Raw genomic sequence first — 7,109 nt, forward strand, 5'->3', positions numbered from 1 at the left:
ATAGAAAAAAGTTTGCAATGGATGCAATTGGCGTTATTTTCTATCGCCAGAAACGTTTTTCTAATCACCCTAGCACGTTGTTATTCCAAGCTATTTTGAAATTCACTGTAATCGTTCGCAGATCGGTAGCTGCGTTGATATTTGATGCGCTTTAAAAGTTACATTTATTATTACCTACACGCCTTTCTCATGTAAATGGGGAGATATGTGACCATAGAAATGATTTCAATTAATAGATTACGATATGTTTGACAACAGATGTTGTTTTGGTGGACATATTTACCAAACACTGAAGTCAATCTCATGACTACTTCTTTTCAAGGATTCAGCGTGCCAGTGCGGTGGCCAGTGTGATTCGGGCATCCTGTATAAATGGCGCCCCCAATCGATTATATATGTAAAATTGATATTTCGTACGTGAATGAATCATTGTTGCTGAGCATTTGCTGAGGGACCGTACCCATGCATGTTCTTACTGAGGAACTGTGGGTAATTAAAATACTCGCATCATAAACAGAACTCATTACGTTTGACCGCAATTTGTCCTCCCCGATGGGAAAATTTGGCACTGCAAGAATCCAACGACGTTATTGCCAGTTTCAAGTTCCCTGTGTCTCTATAAATTGCTGATGGTAGGGAATTTGGACGTTTTCAAAAAGATCTGTAATCGGCAGACTTTTTGAAACAAAATGTAAAAGGCGATTGTGTATCGTGCAGGTAAAGATTTTCTTGGTGTAACCATGGCACATGATTTTGTGTGAATTTGCGCACAGTAACCGAAACAGAGCTGATACAATGCACGTTTGAATCATAAGGACCCCTTGGGCAAAAAACCCCAGAGTAACCTCCTATGTACTCACAGCTCCGGACAATTCGTAAATCATTGTATTCTCAGCTTATACAGAGCTTAAAGTCCATGATCTTTATGCTTACCGGATATTCGCTAATTTTATTATATAATCGTCCTAATTTATTGATTATCACTAACAGTATTACCTATAGTATGCGCATCAAAAGTGAAAGACTTGAAATTTTGCTCAAATTTCCTCAATTCAAAATAGCCGCCGTCCCTGTGTTAACTCTATGGGAAAAATTAAATTTAGGATTTCGGAAAACTAAGACGATGAAAGTTTTTTTTCTCAAAGAGCTTTAAGGCCATCGTCTGGGCTAATGTTGGTCAAAATGCTCAAAAAATAAAATTTTATTTTTTTCCTTCATTGTCACCCTCGACATGTATACTTTCAAATAAGCTATATCATTCTTCAAAAAATATTAACTAAAATCGAGAAAAATCGCGTTTTTTCCCACTGACCCCTGGTCAAATTTTATTTAGTCTAATTATATATTCAAAACAGGTAAATCGCTATTTTTGGTTGCCTAAAAACTTTGTTGAGTTATTGCATCATGTATGAAGTAGTGACCATTTGCTTGCTTATTGAAGCAGCTTTTTCAGAGGTAAAAATATGGCGTTGTGGAAATTGTGAGTTTGAGACTAATTGCAGTCTAAAAAAGCCAGATCAATGAGTAATCGGGAAGAAATTTGCAACAAATGATTCTGTTTTATATTTTGTGTGGATATTACTGTAAGGCATATGAAGATTTTCATTCAGGTATAGCAATTAAACCAGAAAACAAACCATATTAGACGTTATGGTGTCCATATACATAACAAGTAAAGAATCTCACATGAATTTCATTATCATGCTGATTATAAAATCAATGTTTTTTTGATAATTAACAGTTCATTTTTCACTTAGAAAGCAATTACAACCAGGCTTTTGTAAATAGAATTCTAACTGACAATTTAAACTTGTCCAATATCCTATTTTGAGGTCGTAAACTTTGCATGAAGTATGAGTATCACCTTATGTTGTAAACATTTCAATCCAATATTCCTAACAATTGTGTTTTGTACTGCATTCGTTTCTTGTGGCAGTAATAACTCTTGAAAGAATGGTTGGATTGGATGCAATGAAAATCAGCCAACATATGTGAAATTTAATAATACTTTACAAAATAAACCTCAAAAAACAAGGTCATCCAATCATGTCATAGTAGAAACTTGACGGAAAGTTGTGAAATTATTAATTTTTCAATCTTACCGAGATGACTATGATTTAATTATATTGACATCTTATACAGTCATAGATTAAGGTTCATATTGTAATACATATACATCTGAATGCTACAGAAAAAATTTGGTTGTTGTATGACTTTTCGTTCAATAGATATCTTTGCCACAAATTTCCTCATATTTTTAACCCTGAAATTGTCGCCACGGCAACCGAATATCCGGTTTTCCCACTGCACTGCATTTTACCATCTACTGCAACAAAAAGATGACAAACTCTGAAAACAAGGTACTACACGGTTAGGTTTTAAAATAGCCCCTACAATAGCCTTAAAATGAGCCCCCACAAGTGGTAGATCAGAAAAGGTAGAAATATAAGTGTCCGAAAATCTATCCCATTGGCAGAAGTATCTTGGAAATAATGGCCGTGTTAAGTTTTTATCCTATAAAGACTGTTCTAGTTTTATTTACACGTGAAAACCTTAAATAGAATTTACTTTACTGAACAAAACCAACATTGTCATTCAATTTACGTTGAATGTTAAATATTTGAAAAAAAAATTATGTTATCTTAAATGGAATTTATTTTACTGAACAAAGCCTACATTGCCATTCAATTTACGTTGAATGTTAAATATTTGAAAAAACAATTATGTTAAGGAGCATGAAAATCAATCAGTAAGTTGCAAGATCCTGTGGATATAACGTTTGTCTCTAGGGCAATCCCTGTGGTTGGTGTTAAATTGCCGCAGAGGTGACCTGTCAAATGATAAACGGCTAAGCTTAATTACTAGTAATACTGATAATCACACGTTTTTTTTTCTCATGTCATTACATTTGCAATCGTATTAATTTTTAATTACAATCATTTTCCCGCACAGTCGCCGCGAGGCTCGTCGAGCTAACCTGTTGTTCAACTTCACATGTTTGATGAATGTGATGCGAACGCGAGTCTGCGTGGTTCGGTGACATGTCGCCTTTCACTGTCGCAGACGATAACTGATTCTGAGAAAATTGGAGAAACTTCGGATATGAGAAGCCCTTTTCACTCGGTCTACACAATCTCGATCGACTGGATCTGGATCTGGATCGACTGGCCTAACAGCTACACAACTGTACAGTTGAATTTGAATGTTTCCTGCCATATTAATTGTTTATTTAAATGCACACAGTTCACCGACGAAAGCCCAAGCTGACCGGTGCAAATTTTCCAGGTTTCAGCGCAGATAGTCTTCTGAATGAAGTAAAACCAGTCATTAAGCATTCTTTCGGTGATCTAGGGGTCTAACATGTCTTACGCACGTCGCCATACGACATGGTGGTGCGACATATATGGTGCGAGTTCAGGCTTGAGAAATTACTCTTTACCAGCAAACGATCTGTGGTACAAATTAATGATGTATGCCCTGTGAATCGTACATTCAATTTATGTACGAAAGGTGAAGGTTCAACCGAGAGAAATATCAATTTAATGGTAGTTTACCCGCAATAGGAATTGGTTATTTGCCGCCATCGGAGCTGCAAAAGGCAATGTTCAGTCGTAGTTTACACCATGGTTCCTTCGATGACGCACGCCGTTTGTACGTAAAACAAAAAGTGATGATTCACACGTGTCAAAAATGCCACTGTGACCGACAAAATGGCAGATACAACATGGAAATCGGGGTAAAGAACCACAGAAGTGAACCTCTTTCAAATTGGTATGACGTAATATCAATGTATATCACATTCAATTCAACAAACACACTGTGATTCCAGGAAAATATGTAAACTTACAGTTCCTGCCTATAGCACCAATATTGATTGAAACACGGGATGTGATTGAAACAATGGATCCCGTTTCCGTCGAAACTGCCCTAAGTAATCATAGAGGACAGTTCACATGTCTGTCCCCAGGGATGGGGGCGGAGCAAAGGTTTCTTGTTGCTATCATTGTATTTTAATACGTTTAACTATGATATGTCTTGCCAATAAAGATTTATACTACCTTTTGGTGTCTTGGTCTTATGTTAGCACTGGTTTTGCTAAGATTTCTTTGTCTATTTTCTTTTTTCTTTTCGTACTAGCAAGGGTATAACCACAATCCCTCCACCCACGTGGGTCGAGGGACTGTGGTATAACAGTGGATAACCTTGCTTGTTCTTTCGTTGTTGACTTTATCAAAGTTCATCCGGTGATAATCTCGTGACATCGTCCACATATTAGTAACTTACACTTGCTTGCTTTGGCGCATTAGGCAATCAAACGCATGAAAAAGAAACCACAGCGTAAGATTATCACAGGACAAACATATGACACTGTGCATGCAGTGAATGAGGACAACTTCAACAAGAAATCGTCAGAAAACCAGTTCTATAAAACCAAGACACTTTAGCCGGGTTGGTACACTCAGTGTGACAGTTTTCGGACAGGGTAGTGAATTTCGCCATTGATAATTTGAAACTTCAAACCACCAATTTTTAATTTCGATGTGTTTAGAAAACTGTATATAAGAATATTTCATGATAACGAGTTATGTTTAATCCATGGACGACCTCAACTATATTTCGACGTGTATAGCGCTTAGATATCGGACACGGGCTGTCTGTGTGTGTTGCTTTCGGCACCTTGTATCGTACGGTGAGGCTAACTTCGCTAAGTTTGTTCAGTGAGTATACTTCTAATTGTTTCCATTTCATATTTTGTTTGTATTGGAATGGCACAGGCATTATTTAATAAAAAGAGCGAGTATATTACATCGTATGGAAGTATTTACGCGGTAAGTCACTTACTACGTTTACACAATTATGCTAAATAATGTCTGTCCGAAAACTTGTACACTTCTTACGTTCATTAAATGTACTTTTTTTCTCGAAACAACTGCGCAGTTTTCGTTAAAACTACATGCAATCGTAGCGAACAATGGAAAGAATATTTTCAAAATCATTATTCTCCCCCACATTCAAAATTCAATGCTAAATCAGGACTTTAGTCAAAATTTCAGTTACTTTGACCTGACGGCAGTATGTTGACAGTATCACAGACGCGGGGTCAGACGACAATTTGTGACCGCCGCTCGTAGCGAACTCAATAGCTTTTACCAAAAAAACTATCGAAAACGGGACAACAGTGTCACCTGACTTAATATGAGGTCACATGACCTGTAAAACGCTATCGATACGGAGCGAAGTGAGTGTAACTAACAGCATGTCACTAAATGTCCGAAAACTGAGGTCGTCCGAAAACTGTCACACTGAGTGTAGTATATCTCTTTATTGGCAGTTTCATACTCCAACGTATTAAATTGGAATAAACTATAGCAACAAGAAACCTGTGCCAAGACCAAGACACCCCTTCCTCTTTCCCGCCCCTGAGTGACGGACATGTGAACTGCCCCTATGTAAGTATGTGGTTCTTGCCATAGCAAAATCACGTCTTCGCCCGTGAACATTTTATTACACTAACCTGTATGGTTCTATGTCTCAGACGATAATTTTACCTTTCTTAATGAACAGACGAAAATTTCGGTCAAACACGTAATAGTTATCAACTTACAATGTTTACCAGTTTGGCCCATACATGTTTCAGACGACTCAATTTCTTCCTTTCCTGCAGACGACAATTTCTTGCCAACAGCGTAATCGCGGGAACAACATCTTGTCACTGAACTGTATAGAGGTTGCACGCACGTTCAGCTCAAATGAATATTAAGTTGAAAGCGCCACCATTCAAGCAGTGAAAATTATAGTGCATCGTCGATGATGTGTTTTTTGCAATCAAAATGTGAATACCTTGATTTATAGCCGAGGAATATATCTGACTCGGTGATACGCAACGTGTACACGAGTGTCATATAAATTTACAGACTTCCGTAGTGAAAGCACTGAAGGTGCACGAATATGTTTCTGTAAATGAGGAGATTCGAAAAGTCGCCGCACTGCATGGCTTGTGTATGAAGTGGATCTAGATAATCACATGAAACACGCAATTCATTAAGAAACGTAATCGTTATGTAAACGTAAACATTTTATCTTAAAGTAGCTTGCGCTACGAAAGTAAAACTTAAACTTTAGCTCAAATTTCCCTCAAGGACTTTCAACCATTCACTTTCAAATTCAAGAAGAAAAATCGGGGGGTACGAGAGAAACAAATTATCCGAGATTTACCGATATTTGCAATTCAAAATGGCCGCCATCACTGTGTTAACTCTATGGAGAAAAATAAAATTTTCGATTTTTAAAAATCTAAGTCGGTGAAAACTTTTCTAATTCAAAAAAACTTTAAAATGAACCCCCATAAGTGGTATATCAGAAAAGAATTGTAAAAGTTTGAGAGTCAGAATATCTGTCCCCGAGGCGCGTTCTACCTTAATTGTCAAAAGGAGAGCACGGTATGGCAAAGAATGTTTCGTCAACGAGCCTTCAGGATATAGGGTAGGTCGACCGGGGAACTGTTTTAATCCTATATTAATTGGATGCGAGCTATAATAAAGAGAAAAAGTCGGCAAAAACCATGTGTGATCCTAAAAATATGAAAAACACTATAAGGTCGAAGCATTTTGAATTGGTTAGATCTGGTAACCGGAAGCACACATATTTTTATTACTTGGCGCAACTTGGTGTTTGGAGGTGGATTCGCCAGGAATTTAAATCACTGAATTAAATGAGAATTAAGATGAAATTAAAAATTACCCGCAGTATTCACGGGTATTTATCAGAGAATAATTAGTTCTGTCTGATAAAACCGCGACGAAAGACAATAAAGACGAATCGATACTGGCGGCGCTGCGTGAGCTGATTTTTCAACGCGATCATTCGGGATTGCCAAGGAAACAAATTAGGTTGTTGCCAAGGAACGTGATTAGCAAAACCGTCACGTCACTACGGATAAAGTTACGTGATCAAGCACACCGATCGGCGGTTGCGTAACAATTAGACAAAATGTCAATTATCGCCTGATGTGAGAAATCCATACCAATAATTAATGAATTTTCACTTTTGATTACGTGCCTTCATTAAGAATTGCAGAACTAATTGGATTTTTGTTTTAGGCACATCAG

This window comes from Ptychodera flava, chromosome 9 (assembly GCF_041260155.1).
Source record: "Ptychodera flava strain L36383 chromosome 9, AS_Pfla_20210202, whole genome shotgun sequence".
Classification (NCBI taxonomy): Eukaryota; Metazoa; Hemichordata; class Enteropneusta; family Ptychoderidae; genus Ptychodera; species Ptychodera flava.